Here is a 17499-nt window from a genome sequence, read left to right on the forward strand (position 1 = left end):
GTAGTGGTTATTGATATGTGGTTAATAAATAAAATAATGCATGATGCATATGGCAGGTAGAGCGTAAGATTGGTATCCTTTCAGTGTGTGCAAAATATTATTCCACACAAGGTTTGTGGATGGCAAGCAATATAATGTTCCTGGCTTGATCCACTTGTTTATATTCCTGCCTGTTTTTTGTGTACTTTGCACTGTTGGCTAACATTAGGCACTGTCCAACAAACCATTTGTTAACCATTACTGTTTCAAGTTAGCTTCATTGTAAATTGACACACTGTACTGGCAGATAACAGTGGCTGTTAGAGCTAGGGTTAATGTTAACTCTAACCCTAACCCTAATCTTAACGTTGGTCCTTACGCTAACACTGCACCATACCTAAGAAAAATCCTCTCTATACCACTATCACTAATCATAGCAGGCTCAGACTTACACCATATGCAACCACAAACACCCAAAGCATTCAACCTATATCCATTGGCCTAGCACTTACTCTAACCCTCATATATGTAAAATCGCATACATTCCTAACCCTACACAGTCACAACATTCACTCTGTTTCCTTACCTAACCTTTCTCCTAATTCTAACCTGCATACAATCAAACATATAGTCCTAAACCCTTTTGCAGAAACTTTCAATAAATCTTAAAGTTTCAGCATTAAAACATATAAATCCATGTGCTTCCTTACCAGCACGCACCATACTCCTATATTTGATTAAGCCACACATCAACAAATACTACCTACTACCTTTGCCAATCCCTATATTCAGCACTTCCCCACCAACTCAAATGCTCAACTAAACCATCATTTGACAATACTATATATATATATATATATATATATATATATAAATATACACACACTTTCTTTAATGTATTTATGTATGGCATTATTGTGTTTAAGCTGATGCAGCTGATCAAAATGAGTTGTTCATAAAGCACCAGCTTTTATATTAAGAGATTGTATAGTAAGAGATTGCAGTGGGAGTCTTGGAGTTGTTATGCATTAGTAGTAAAGAATGTGGAGGTGCAGGAGGGGCTCTCCCCTGCAAAAACACTGTTTTTTGTTTTTTTTATTACCTATGTGGATAGATGTTTAAGTGCTTTGATAAAGTGAGTTCGATGATGTGTGTGGGGGTGTGGTGTAGTGGGGTGTGTGTGTGTGTGTGTGTGTGTGTGTGTGTGTGTGTGTGTGTGTGTGTGTGTGTGTGTGTGTGTGTGTGTGTGTGTGTGCATGAATGTACACATCAATGAAGTATTAGCTATCCATACAGATCCATCCAGCCACAACTTCTTTTTCCCAATTTTGCACATGGGCCTAGGGTGTCACTTCAACAGTGACAATCATTTAGATATGCCCATCTATTGAAATACAATAACTATGGTGTTTGTTATGTAAACATCTATCAGTCATCGAAGCATGCAGCAGAGCCCTGGTAAGAAAATATTAATATGTGACACTCCATTCAAAGTTATTCTCAGCTTTTTTACTCTCATTGGTCTGTATCTCAAGGGAGATGTGCACCTTGTAGTAGGAGAATTGGCTTTGAGGCATAACACTGACTAAGACTTATGCAGAGAAATTCTTATATAGCAGTCTACCCTAATCCACATATCATGATGAGAAGGAATAATACTTCATCACCTCCCCCACACAGCTCCTTTCAAGTAATTTGAATGATACATTGAAATCCACTAAAAGGGTTTCCAACTGCAAATTATTCCTACTGGTGTATTTTACTGGATTTAACCAGATTCTGACAGAATCAGGACCCTTTCATAAACCCCAGATGATTGCTAGGGATTAGTTTTGGGCCAATAACGTCCAGTATTTCATCAAGAATTATGAGTTCAGTGTACAGCAGTGAGATAGGGTGATAATTGACTGATATCAGAAGGTCCCCATTAGGTTTGGGAAACACCAGAGCTTTGAGTTGTGTGAGATCAGATGGAAAGCATCCAGTCACCATGGTTTGATGGAACAGGGATAGTGAAGGGTGTTTCAAAAATATTTAAAAGCTTTGTAGAAGTCTGGTCAGGTATCAAATCTGGGTGCTTTACCAGACAAATTGCACCAGCAGAGAATCAGGATGACCCAAGGTTAAAAAGTTTTTATTTTGTATCATGGAACAATTGGCTTCTTGTACTAGAGATGGTAATATTAGCACTAATTTGGAGGATATTTTTTTGCTGGCAAATCCAGTTGGATGCTGGAAGATTTCTAGGTTTAAATGGAAATGTGAATATTAAATGTGAGTTAAAAAGAGAAGAAATAATTTGGTTACACATATAACTTTTTTGGTTTCAAAATGTTTTGTATGTGGTATAATGACTTTGAATGTATTTAAGGTGCTCAGTGCTAGTGTTTAACTGTTTCTGATAAAGCCGTGTAGATTAAAAGACAAAAGCACTTGTTCTCTAAAGGGGAACTTTGTGTGGTGTCTCATTTTTCTTTAAACTGCAAGTTTTCATTGTTTGACTTCTGTGTGTAATTTGTGCAGACACTATTTCTGGCTCAGTTTATCTCCTGACTGTTTTCTGACTTTATAGCTTAGAGGATGGCCATGCTTTCATTTCCAGATTCAAGGTTTCATGTGAGAATGTTTAGGCTGTAACACAAGGCTTCCACGGCAACGTTCTATGTCTTTGTATTGAACCAGGTGCTGTTCGATACTCTCCTCTTTTGCTCCAATTGCATCTCAAGTTGCTGGCTCATTTACTGAGATTTGTTTTGTGGCAAGGCTTTCATTTTCTTGCTGCTGAATGGTAAGGCAACTGCAGTTACATTTATTCTTGTTCTTTTTTAGTTTTTTTTATGTTGATACTTTGATACTTGTAGATCTTCTAGAGAAAGGTAAACATTTTTTTCTTTATTTCTTTTTTTTTTTTTTTTTTTGAGTTGCTAGTTGTGTAGGTGTGCTAATCCAGGGACCTTTTCAGCCACAACCCAGGACAAATTTAAAGTAATGTAATGTGTTGTTTCTAATCACAAGGCAAGCATACTGCAGTAAACTGTATTTCTAAAAAACACATTTGTTAGCGATTACAAATGAGTTGCATTTAAATATAGGACAGACTGTCAAAATGTATGTCATAGCTTGTGGAACACACTTATCACACACACACACACACACACACACACACACACACACACACACACACACACACACACACACACATTGAAGATATACCTAACCAGAAGAAATGCTAGGGACAGCTATGAAAAATCAGTGTATAGTTTATTGGGAGAAAGACTAAATAGAGTAAAAAGCTGAGAAAAAAAGTTTAGGGTGGAGTGTAATATAGAGTGAACCTGGGAGAATAGTGAATGATTGGAACTGAGATGTTATTTGACTTTAGAAGTCAATGGCCAAAGACTTGAGGCAAAGAATGATGAGCAGAGATAATGGGAAATGAAGGTGTGGGATAATTAAAGAGAAGAGAAACAGAGGTAAACAAAATGTTAACAAGTGTGTTAAGAAAGGGGAAAACAATGACAGAAAGGTGCAAAATACGTATGTGGACAGATGTGAGTATGCAGAGAGTAAAAGAAAGAGTATAAAAATAATACTATCAGCATCTGGTTATATTTAACCTTTATGTCCTTGCATATACATATATATATATATGTGTGTGTGTGTGTGTGTGTGTGTGTGTATATATATATATATATATATATATATGTGTGTGTGTGTGTGTGTGTGCGCGTGTGGAAATGTGTTTCTTGTAGGTATAACAGTTCTTCAGTATTAATAATTCACTCCTCATTTTTATACTTCTCATATATTTTGCCATTGGTTCCTTATTATTGTTCATTACGGACAGGCATTTCCAGACATTACCTAATAAGGCTCACTGACATGTAAACCTCTACCCTTTGTAAATGCTTTAAACAACCTGCACAATTCCTTATTTTGCTTTTCCTTCCTAAGAAACAAGGCTGATCAACATGTAGATCTCTCAGCAGAATGAAGTTTCTTCAAACCAGTATTTTTCAGGAGCAACACAGTTCTCTTTAGAGAGGATTTACTCATTTTCTAATACACAATTGTTTTCACTTGCTTTAAACATAATGCAGTTCATAGAGATAAGTTATACTTGGTTTATGGAAGCAGCATATTTTATTAATGTTGTAACACATTATACTCTAAATTAGCATCTGCCTAAGGTTCTGCTCTACGTACTATATAGTTACCTGTCATGTACTAGTTAATTGTTTCTCAAGCTTTCTTTGACTGCATTGCTTTCCATTTGCTGATGTTCCCTTAAAAGAAAAAAAAAAAAGAGTTAATGTACACGAAACAAAACTTTTGTTGTAGACATTTCTTATTAGTATAACAACCAAAAGATTTTTTGTAAAGTCACAAAGAAAACAGAAGAATGTAGAAATATTGCTAGATTTATAACTGTGCATTAATAATTTTGACCTGCATCAGAAGTGCATATCACTGAACCTCTAGCTTGTAAGCCATTAGCATTTCACTTTTACTAAACATGGCTCAGTCACCACCTTTCAATGCACATACTTCAGAACTCGATAATATATCCTCGGAAAGACAGTGTAACAGTTTTCCTCAGCACATGTTCTACACCATTGTTTTTGAACACAGATATTATGCTACGGAAAAAAAAAATTCCCAGTATTTTTACATCAGACACTGATTCACGTTCTTTAAGCAAGGCACTTTTCCATGCTATGTATGTAACAGCAAGGCTTTTTGCATACATGAATATCTAAAAGCTTTTCCCATGTCATAAGTAACTTGAAACCGCAGTGCTTTACAATTCATTGGTTTATGCCTTCATTTAATTTCCAGCAAGTTACTTTTTGTAATTTGAGAATTCAACACCTTTGCAATACTTACTACTTGCATGTACCCAATGAAAGAACTGATGATATTGTAGTGTACTGGAATTAACTGGAAACAACTGAAATGAGACTGGAACGAAAGTCTTTATCTATTAATTACCCAAGCTCGTGCTGAACAGGTGCCAGTCTCTCCTTTATGGGCCAGGTCTTGTGTACTTTTCAGAATGAATTTTTCAAACACTGTAGTTCATTTAATAAGGCTTTATTAGATGTTCACAATATCCGAATACTGTCTTCATTAACAGTGCTGATAAACAGTAACAGTCTGTAGAAATGCTGGGATGCTGGTTAGTAATAACAGTGCTGCTAAATATATCCACAGTTTCTGCACATATACTCTGATTGTCCTGAATAATGTAAACTGAAACAGTCTTTATTTGACCTGTCATCTGTACTCAGGCTCGAGTGTCTGTATTGTAGCTTCCTTTCTAAAATGCTGGATGTTTAATCTTTTTGTATGTCAGGTCGAACTAACTAACTGACTTCCCTAACTGTATCTGCAGTATATTTTAATATTACCAAAACTCTGTAATGCTTTACATGCCTTCTTAGCCTTGGTTCTCAGGCCTTGTTTTGTTTTGCAGCCTTGCAGGTGCCTAGCTGTCCCATTATTTAGCATTCCTTTGATTCTTCCCTTGAGAAAGAGAACAGAAAAAGAACAGTTTGTAGCCTTTCCTTAGAAACTGTTAGCTCTCATGCTTGACCAGCAAGGTTATTCTTCCTTTCTGCTTAACTGTCTTTTCTAAAATGTATGCATAAATAAAACACAATTCTTCCACTATATCTCTAGGTCTGTTTTACCTTTTTTATTCTGTCAAGTGCCTAATAACTACTTTAAAATAGAAGTGCCTAATCTAACACAAAACTTCAGCAATTTCTTTCCGTGGCTTTTTACAAATTTATACTTCATTCTACATTTTACTATACATTACTTTCATTAGTATAATATATTCAGAGCACACATTTTGTTAAACAACCTTTCAACAGTTTGGTATCACTTCTGTAAAACATTCAACAGTACTAGACATTTGCCAGTATGTCTCATACAAGTCTTTTAATCTTGGTTTAGTAATTATTTCACTTAATGTAGTCTGAATCCTGTTCCTCTTTTTGGCTGTATGCCAGAGTGTGGCAAGGGAAAACCTAATGACTTTCTGTAATACTCATTTATTAATTGTTTTTGTTAGTCTGGGCTGTGGTAGTCTATTTTCAGGAGAGGCCTTGTGAAAAAAGCTTCAGTTACAAAATAAAACATTCTATAGAATACAGAAAAAATGTAAAACTTAAAGTTACAATATGGAAATAGAATAAGTGAAAGGCAACAATACTAGAGAACCTTTATAATCAGTAAAAGTCATTAATATGTAACAACTTGGCATACACAGTGAGGTTTAAAAAGGTGATTTACAATTTTATATTTATGGCTAGGGTAAATATGAGAGTGGAGGTGTGGGAGATATGAGTAGAAAGCAGAGAGGAGTTGAGGAATATGTGAGCAGTATGTTAATTTGTTAACTGATGTAGAGATAAAGAAAGTTAGGTGTTCACTCAGCAATGCTGCATTAGGAGGATTACTATCCCACTCCATTTCAATACAAACTCTAAAATTCACTTCTGCTTATGCATTAACAAAGGATTGAATTTTGCCCACATTCTCTACTATGATAGCATTTTAAAGTCATATAAGAAACACCTTTTTCAGATTTCATTAAAACTCAAGCAGGTTTATTTATAATGATCACCGCAAATGTTCAGAGTTTTAGTAAATAATACATAATGTTCAGTCTTACAGTTTTCCTTATAACATAAGGTGTTTCAGTTTACCCAGTTCAAACCAAAATGTTACTTCAGGAGTCCAGGTTCTTTAAAAAAGATTGGTGTTCACATGATCATAGAAATCACAATGCAAGTAAGTAATACGACCATACACATATCTTGCTAATATCAACCTTTCTAGGAGAAAAAAAAAACAAGTCAGGGCAGGGATGAATTTGTAGATTCCTATCTAATCAATAAAGTTTGCCTTGAAACTTGCCGGATGCTACATTATTAAAGATGCAAGGGCAATTTATTCCAGAGAATGGATACACATTGGGTGATAAATTTATCTAATATGCTTTATTTATGGGTTGGTGAATACTTAACTCCTTAGTTCTAATAGAGAAAGTAGTTTTGACTTATAAATATAAAAAAGACCAAGGACTGGGTTTTAATGGCTTGGAATGCAAATCATAGATCTCCATAAAAGAGTCTATAAAAGATGGATATAGAGATAGAGCTTCAAGCCTATTTTGGTAGCCAATGTTTTTATGCCATGTTGGTGATATATGGAGTGTCCATTTAACTAGTCCGGTCACCAAACATTTTCTGGAATGTAAACAACATGTTTCACAATTAAGATTAATGTTTTTTTTGCAATATCCATTCAATTTAAGAGTCAAATTAAACAATGGTTATTATATAAGAAAAGCTTTAACTTGTGTTATGATCTTTTACTTCTCCTTGAAGACTTGATCTTTTACTTCTCCTTGAAGACTGTTTGGCCAAGGTATTAGAGAAATGAAGCCGTTTTAATAGACAAGCAAGTGTGTATATTTTAAAAGATTTTTACACCAATATTTCCTTTTCTTTGGTACTGCTTGGGCCTTTCTAGCTGAGTGTTGTGTCTGGCCAGGTTCATGCCAGAAGTGATTGTTCTCTATAATTGGTTTCGTTAGAGCAGAGTACAGAGGGGCAATAACTTTTTTCAAGCTGCTAAATGTAGAAGAATTTTCTGACCATTAATGCCACATCATGGTGGTTGAAGAAGAGGGAGTTGTCATCACAGGAGCATAGGATTATAGGAAGTTACCAGGCTGTTGGTTCTGATGCCCTTACAAGCCTAGCCAAGAATTTAGCCCATGTACCAAAAAGTTAGCACCTGATGCTCCTGTCTAGCAGGGGCACAGGTGGAATCCCAGGGGTGTATTTTCTGTTCCCCATCCAGTTATCCAGGATGCACTTAAAAAGGGATAATGAGGTATTCTGCTTGACGTGGAGAGGGAGTCTATTCCACAGAAGGGGGAGTCTCTAGAACACAAAAATCTGTCCTACCAACAAGTAATACTGATGTCACAGACCAGGTTGAGGTCACATGTGTGGGTTACTTGAGTGGATTTTGACTTGTAGATATGTAGCATTCCCATCAAGGCAGGGTTGACATTGCTTTATATGCCAGACAGAGGTCACCTCTGAGGAGTCTGTATGAGACTGAGTAGAGGGTCAGAGCTTTTAGTCTGTCTGTGTGGGGTAGATGTTTGAGGCCCTGGATTCTCCTGATGAGGAACCTCTGCGGTCTATCCAGTTGTTGCATTTGCTTTGTGAGGTACATGCTTTAAGGGGAATTATACTCAATAATGGGTCTTATAAGGGAAGAATACAGGGATGTTATGACCTCCTTGTCCCTGGATGAGATACCTACCTAGGGGTGGGCCGTGTAGAAGGCTTTCTGTACAATGGAGGCAATATGTTGGCCAAAAGTCAGGTTGCTATCAACCTGGGTGCCTGAGTCCCTGATTGCATGCTTAGGACCTTACTATTAATGTGATAATTTGTAGGGATGTCACCATCCCCAAAGGGGATGATGATGCATTTTTTTGGCATTCAGTTTGAGGCCATGTTTCTGGCACCAGTCATTTGTTTGTGTGAGACCCTCTTGGAGGATATGTGCACCACTAGGGAAATTGATGACAGCACTCAGCTTGCTATCATTTGCAAACTTGGTCAGCCGTAGTCCACTGGTTTTGGCCTGCACCTCAGAAAAGTATATCTCAAACAGCAGTGGCCCCAAGACCGATCCCTGGGGTATGCCACTCATTATGGGTCTACTGCTTGAGGTGGCTTCCCCTATTTTGACTAGGTGGGTTCTATCAGTGAGCCAGTTTGATACCCATTTGTTAACATACGGATTGATGCCTAGTTGACAGAGTTTATCTATTATACCTGAGTGGGGAATAGTATCAAAGTCTTTGGCCTGGTCAAGGTAGGCAGTGTGTGTCATCTTCCCTCATCCATGGCTTTGATGGCTGTCTCAAAGAAGTCAACCAAATTTGCCAGGCATGGCCGCCCTTGATGAAACCAAACTGTGTGGGATCAAGTGTTTAGAGGTTGCCAGTGTCCTTGTAATAAGGTCCATGATAATCCGTTCCATGGCTTTGCAGATCAGGGTAGTTAGACTGATGGGTCTATAATTTCCTGGATTGGTGGATCCTCTACCTTTGTGCAAAAGGATGACAGTAACTGTCCTCCACTCAGCTGGGATGACACTGGTACTAAGGCATTAGTTGAATAGGGTGCCTAATGGTGGTGCAAGTTCCTGCATGGGTTCATGTACGATGCAGTGTGGTATGTTGTTGGGTCCCATTGAGGATGTATTTTTTTTACTTTGAGAGGGCAGTGATGGCTTGCTCCCTAGAGATAAGGGGAGGGGGGGCAGGTGTTGGGGCTGTCCTGATTTACTGATGGGGGGCAGAGGGATTAAGTTTTTTCCGAACCTGTCTGCCAGCAGGTTGGCTATATCTACAGTGTTTGTGTACATGGTGTCCTTGACCACCAGTTCTGAGCTCATCTGTGTGCTTCCTTTGAGATGGCGGCCATATGTGAAGAAGGCCTTATAATTGCCTTTAGTAGATGTGGCCAGTTTGGGCTTGAAGTTTGCTTTAGAGGATTTCACTAATGCTCCTTATTTATTTGTTCAGGCTAAGGAGGGATTGCTTCCAATTAGGCACCGGCTCTTTCTTAGTCCTGGACAGCAATTTGTTTCCTTTTATTATGGAGTTTATTTATCACAGATATCCACCAGATAGGTTTATTCTTCCATGAGGAAGAGGATTTTGTCCTGTCGGGTACTCCTGATTCCATGCAGCTATATAAATGTTTGTATAGTACTCTGGTGTATGTTTGGACATTTGTACCAGTTCCTATGGAGGGGGAGAGGGCTGTGAAACTGTTTATACTTTCTCTCAGGAGGTTTTAATCAGCTATAATCAGCTTTGGAGAAGTCATTTTGTTTGACCTTAGATGGGGGGGGGGTCAGGAGTGATGGTGACTTTGAAAGTGACCGCTTTGTGTCAGATCTTACCAGAGAGGATGACACTGTAGGGATGCTGCAATGGTTACTCATGTTGGTTAATATCAAGTCTAAGATATCATCACCTCTTGTGGGGTTGTCAACCAGCTGGTCCAGGACATTTGCATTGACAACAACCAAGGCATCTCTAGGCATCTGTGTTTTGGTATGAGTAGTTCTTCCACTCTGTGGTTGGATAATTAAAGAAGCCCAGGATCAGGGTAAAGGGTTGAATGTTGATAGATTTGAAGAGGTCCAAATAGGTGAAGTGGGCATCTTGAGTCAAATCTGGGGCCCTGTAGCTAGCTATGATTTGAATAGCGGTTCTTGTCAATGGTTATACTGCACCTGGAGTGTCTGCTGTGTGTACTGCTTGACCAGCCTGGAGGTGGTGTGTCTTTAATATATATTGAAACTCCACCTTCTTTTGCTTTGCTGCCCATGGTTTGGGGTCTGAATGTATGATAGGATGAGTAACCTGGTATGGCTGGGGTGCTCTCCACAGCTTTTAACCATATTTCTGTGACTGTGCAAATGTCATCTAAATTTCCAAGATCCCAGACTACTGTATCAGTTTGGAGTGGTGTGCTGGTTGTATACTAGATTGGAGATAAACAATATTTCTGAAATGCTACAATGCTGCACTTGTTTTTCCTAGTATATGACTGGTATACAAGTATTAGTTATTTCTGTAGTGGTACCTTAGCAAGAGGTGATTGGACAATAACAACCAACTCATAGTGTTAAATAAAATCAAGAATTCAATACACAGGAGGTTCAGATTCAAAAGTTTACTAGTGTACACCAGGAGGCAAAAAACGTACAAGTACAGAATTTTGTCTGACATGAAACAGGAAGCACACAATTTTATATAGGTTTAACATTTAAGCTATGCCCACCTTACTGACGTGATATGTCACAGGGCATCTACATCACTTTAGCTTACAGTCTTCTATTCATAAAGATGTTGATGCTGTATATTTAAAAAAAACTTTTCCTCTAAATACAATACGGCCTTGCTATCCAGCTGGTCAGACATAATGTCTTTCTGTAAAGTTACTTCTTCAAGGTTTCATATCAGTTCGAATACAATAGCAGATTCAGTCTTTTAATAATCTTCTTTGTTCTCTGTTACACTTTCCTACCAGCTGGGTGCTTATCTCAATACCACATATACAAGGCCAAATCATTCCAACAGGAAAGAGCAGAAGATTTCATTATTTCACACATTTAATTTCCTGACCTAGCAGATAATCACTTGTGCCAATCTGGACCTATAATTTGTCTTACTACTTTTTCTACTTCTTCCCCATTCAAGTGGTAACTCAACCTCATGCGTTGTAAATCTTCTAAAAATTTTGTAAAATTAACTTTCCGATGGGGGATTCCCTCAGTAACCTTCCGGATATCTTACAGTGTCCATGGTCTATATACTAAGAGTGTTGGGTTTTGCCCTTCCTGTCCTGCCTGAGGATTTGGAACTTTTGTAAGTGGGCATATTTCTTCCTCACTCTCATCCTGTAGATTTCTCTCTATTTGGTATGATTCTGTGTCCCTATGTGTTTTACGTGTTTGGGACCTAGTCTCAATAGGATCTCTAACAAATGGTTGTGGTCTTGCTGAAACTTCAGGATAACGCGGAGGAGGACTAGCCTGTCCACTCGCTTCATATATCCTGAAAAGGGTAAGGGAGGGGGCAAGGGAGGAGGAGGAGGAGCTGTTGCTATTACCAAGTTATCATCCTCTTTGTCTAAAAAATAATGTTTTTGAATTTTTAAACTTCTGTTCTCTACGATTTGCTTCCTCAATCCACCTGTGTGCTTGAGGAATGCCTAGTTGGCGTTGTTTTTTTGCCTGACCTCCCGCATCAGATTTAAGATGTTTAAGGAGTTTAACTAGTGAAGTTTTATCTAGTTTACCATCAAATTCATATTTGTTAACCTATTTCGTATAATACCTAATGTTATCGGAACGTTGTGATTGCATGTATTTTGCGTCTTCGGTTAGGGGTGGATCTCGCAATGTTTTAGTGCACTGATTATCCATGTCAAAGAAAATGTTACATAACCCTTTTTTATCACGTGATATCAAGTTCTCAGTTCCTGTTCACAGTTTATCTAGAATAACTGCCTACCTTATTCTGTTACCCTGATCTATGACCAAATATACAGTACTTCCTTTTGTCCCTGATCTGCAAAACAAATCTTGACAACAATATACTGTAACCTAGTCCCTGATCTAAAACAGAAAAAAGGCAAATTCTTCCTACCTGAGCCTCCAGTATTGAACTGTCCAATGTCCACTCTTCGGCCACAGATCAGAAAGTGGCCAGCCTCTTTAAACGACAATTCAGTCGGAGGTCTTTTCACCCAAGAAGAACTGTTTCGGTAACCTCTCCTGCGCAGTATTCGACCACCGGTAGACTCTGATCTGCAGCTGTCTGAGGGAATTTTCCGGCTCAGAAGGACTAAACTGTTAAATAAAATCAAGAATTCAATAAACAGGAGGTTCAGATTCAAAAGTTTACTAGTGTACACCAAGAGGCAAAAAACGTACAAGTACAGAATTTTGTCTGACATGAAACAGGAAGCACACAATTTTATATAGGTTTAACATTTAAGCTATGCCCACCTTACTGACGTGATATGTCACAGGGCATCTACATCACTTTAGCTTATAGTCTTCTATTCATAAAGCTGTTGATGCTGTATATTTAAAAAAACTTTTCCTCTAGATACAATACGGCCTTGCTATCCAGCTGGTCAGACATAAAGAGCAAGATTCACGAAGGCTTGCACGGAGTGTAAGAGACGTGCAACACTCCATGCAAGCCTCTCGATCCAGGAACAGCCCTAAACTCCATGTAAGAGACCAGCTAAAACGTCTCTTACACGGACTGGGAGTGGACATGCTAAATACCTCACTTGCATCCGAAAGGTATGCAAATGAGGTATATTAGCGATCCACGAAGCAGAAACCAGTCTGTGTAAGAGACATTTTCGCTGCAGAAATGTACTCAGTTGACAACTGAGTACATTTCTGCAAATTCCACAACGGAGCCATGTCAGCTCCAAAAAAAGGGTGCGTATGACTCAGGCAGCATGCCAGTGGCCAAATATCTGGCCATTGGCAATATAACCCGATGCCAAAATAATAAAAATATATATATATTTTTTTCGCCGATCGCCGATGTTTAAACCCAGCGCAGCCCCGCGCAACAAACGGGCTGCGCTGTATAAAACATGAAAATGAAGGTTATAAACCCACAAATGTGGGTTTCATGCAATACATGGAATGACAATGCAGGGACCAGCAGACCAAAAACAACATGGCCACCGTGTAGTGGTTGCTAAGGGGGGAAGCTGAGTCTAAGACATGTAACTAAGCATTAGTAGGCAATCTCATGTAAATGAGGGTTCGGATACTAAATCTCACAGTCACATAGCAAATGAGCACAGTCTGAGTAGTGTAAGAGATACATAAGGGGGAGGAATAGAGTAGGAGATAGGTGACATCACAGGGGGGAATGGTAGAAAGAAATGCAGTTCATTGGAGGCCAGTGTAACATGACAGATGACAGGCACAGATCATGGAAAGAGGTGTGCCACTAGATAAGTCATGGAAAGTCAAGAAATGGAAGGTGTACACTGTTACTTACACCAAAGTTTCTTGCTGGGCGTGCATGCGCACGTGTGTGTACCATGAAGCGCGAGTAGGGCAGTGTGTGCACGTGTAAGGCAGACTGAGCATGTGGGAGCGTGTTGGGAGATGTTTAACACTGTTTGCGCGGGTGTGCGCGCGTGTAGGGCAGGCTGAGTATGTTGCAGGCTGTTGGCAAATGTGTAACAGTGTTTGCGCGAGTGTACACGCGTTTTAACCTGAATAAGTAGATTATGAACCGTGTAAGCACGTGTGCGTGCGTGTAAGCCACTGTGAGCATGTTTCTGATAGTATGCACGTTGCTCCCCCCTGAGGAAACAGAGAGGAAAAAGGAAGCAACAGAATTAATAGGAAGCTAGCAGGGATAACTGCTGAAGCTTGCAGGTGAAAACAATTAGACGCAGGCAATTACACAGGCAGAATAGTAGCCCAGCCCAGCACTTAAAACTCTGCAAACAGTAGTGCAGGATGTTTCCCTTAAGAGACACTGCAAGACAGGAGTAAGCTAATAGAAGTGAAAACTGAAAAAGCTGAACACAGAGCAGAAATGTTAGGGGCTGCCATAGCCATCATAATGAGACATAGGCGACTTGCTGATGGTGGTAACAATGCAGATGGTGCCAGACAACCCACAGTGAGGAGACGGAGAAGAGTGTACAGGCCCAGGATTACCTACCACGGGTTACATGAGCTGGAGATAGTAGAGCGCTAAAGAGTGGACAGAGAGCTCCTGCAGCAAATTGTTGAGCTGTGCAGGCCACGCCTCACACACAGAACCAACAGAGGGGAACCCATCCCAGTGGAAACCAAGGTATGTGTTGGCCTAAGAATACTAGCAACAGGTACCTTCCAGAGACCAACTGGTGATATGATGGGGATATCACAGACATCAGCCTCCAGGGTACTGCACCAGTTCCTGGATGCCATGTCAGCACATGTCGGTGATCATGTATATTTCCCCAATGCCCGTGAGGTATTGGCCAGCAATATGCGTCTCTTCCAGCAAATAGCAGAATACCCTGAGGTACTGGGTGCAATAGACTGCACGCACATACGCATCAAAGCACCAGCCGGTGAGCAGGGTAGGGCCTACATTAACAGCAAGGGCTTCCCCTCCATCAACTGCCAGGTCATGTGTGATGCCCAGGGCATAATAATGAATGTGTGTGCTGGCTGCCCTGGGAGTTACCACGATTCCCACATCTGGCATTTGACGCAGCTGTACCAGACATTTGCCAATGGGGACATCCCACATGGACACCTAGTGGGGGATGCAGGTTATGCACTGGAGCCGTGGCTCATGACACCCATCAGAAATGCACACACACCTGAACAGGAACGCCATAATGAGGCACACGCACAAACACGTAATGTAATAGAGCGTGTGTTTGGGCTGCTCAAGTCACGGTCCCGGTGTCTGGACACATCTGGTGGAGCCTTGCAGTACACACCAACTACATGTACCCAAATTGTCATGGTGTGTGCTATGCTACATAATATGATCTTGCGAAAACAGCTGCAGCAGGACCAGCATAGGGTCGGGCCAAACAGCCCCCCACCATTGCCAAGGCCATCACAGGCAGAGCATGACTCGGAGGAGGAACAACCTGAGCCTGCCCCAGTAGGCAGAAGGAGGCGTGCCCAGTATGCCCTGGCCTTGGCAAAGAGGCAACGCATAGCACATACACTGGCTCAGTAGGAACCCTGGGAATGATACCCCCTCTGACTCACTCAAATAATAACATGGATGCCTAAAATGACATGACCTGCTCACAAACATGTACAGGGAAGTGTAATATGCGCATCCAACAGAGGCAGCCCTACAGCACCACCTGAGGCATGAATGCTATGTGTTAAGTAATGTAACACGATGTACTATATGCACACCTGAGAACCCTGACTAACATCCACCCTCACCAAGCATGAAGCCACAAAATGACGATGGGATAATCAAGTGCAATAACTGGCTGAAGTAATGCAGTTAGTCAAAGGGGAGCCAATGTGTTTCAGGCTGGGAAGACATGCGGAGCTTGACATGATGCACCACCTGCTAGGGGTGGCGTGCACCTATCATGCCATGCCCCATGGATACTGGTAAAGGCTGTCAGTACCCACAGCATGCCCTGAATAGGTAAGTCTCAAAACACAAACCCACCTTCATAGGTTCTACAAGGGATAGGAACCTAGATGTAATGCTACCCAATGACAGATGTATAAACAGCAGGATGTGTGCAGTGTAAATGCACACAGTATGGAGAATGTAGATACCAGTCCTGTAATAGAGAACTGGATCAAGGCTCACATCAGCACCCTAACACTACCAGGTCACACCTCATACTGTGCTGTACAGCCGCAAAACATGGAACAAGATACAAAAGGAGGGTGACTAGCAAGAAATGGCAAGGATAACCACACCCCCATGTTGGTACCACAACAAGAAGCAGCATGGATTAGCCATGTATATACCAATGGCTAAATCCGCCTCCCAGTATATAGCCTGCTGCAGACTACTGTCCTAATACCAGGAACTGCACCTGGCCTATGTCGGAATACATGAATATATCAAGCCCCCCAAACCACATTATATTGCTTGACTGAAAATACCCATGCATACACCGGGAGCATTATATTAGCACCAACACAGTAGGAGAAAATTACCCAGATTCCATAAACCAAAATGCCCAGGAACAATATACCACTCCCACAAGAGGGGTAAGCATACTGGATGTGATAATCAGCAACATGTGTACTGGATGGCAAGATGAGAAGTGTACCCCTCACTGGTAAGACCAGACCATAGAGTAATCACACTGGATATACACATCCTGACCCCAGTCCCTGGCTAGAATACCACAGTGAAAAACATGTGTAAAGCATAGGTTGCAGCCCTCAAAACCGATGTTGAATCCACAAAAGGCCCTGTGCAAGTTCAGAATATGGGACACACCACAGAACATGTTATACAGGCATTCCATGAACACAGCCAGGAATGCTTGGAGTATGCAGTCACAAATAACAACAACACACAATGCCATACACGCAGGCATCTCGCATGCTGGCCTCCAGCCATTACCAACCATGCAAGAGAATGACGAAGCTACCATATGATAGAGCAAACATAAAAAGGGAAGTAATCACTGACCAGTAGTACGGCAATAACATATGCCCACACATACAATCCACTAAGTCCAGCCACAACAAGTAGAATCTGTGAATCCAGAGGCAATGTGACACCAGTCCCAAGTACACAGACAACCACAACACCCCACCAATAAATACAAATATATGTGATAGATGCATCCATGTATCCAAACCAGAGGTTGAGCTCCACCAACTCAGTACTGTCAAAACTAGTCAGGAGGAGAAGGTAACCACATACACCACAAACCCAGTCCCACATAGACCTACCACAACTGTAAACCAAACACATAAACACAGACAAATATTCCCAGAGGCCTTAATTACAAACACACCACACCAACAGAAGCCTCCAAAGCAGATCACAAGCAACCACAACCTTCAAACATAGCACATGCAACGAATAGTACGCAAAGCTGGTGTGCCAAACAGTCACAGGCCAGAAGGAGAAACAACATGCCTGATACAGTCGTAATGGGTGTCTGTATAGGCAGACACACTGCTGCCCCACTCACCAGACTGAACAAGGGAAAGGGTAGAGTAAGCTGCCTGTAGGCTGCCACAAAATGCCACATAACACAAGTACGCAGGTCACCCAAAGCAAGCAGAAATATGATGCACTCAATGTCCATGCTGGTGTGAATTACCTGAGATGTACCTCCCTGGTCAACATCAAAAGAGACATGGATGGTCCCTCTGAGTATGTACCCCAGGGCGGTATGA

Source organism: Protopterus annectens, chromosome 11.part0 (assembly GCF_019279795.1).
Source record: "Protopterus annectens isolate FY-2018-M chromosome 11.part0, PAN1.0, whole genome shotgun sequence".
Taxonomy (NCBI): domain Eukaryota; kingdom Metazoa; phylum Chordata; order Ceratodontiformes; family Protopteridae; genus Protopterus; species Protopterus annectens.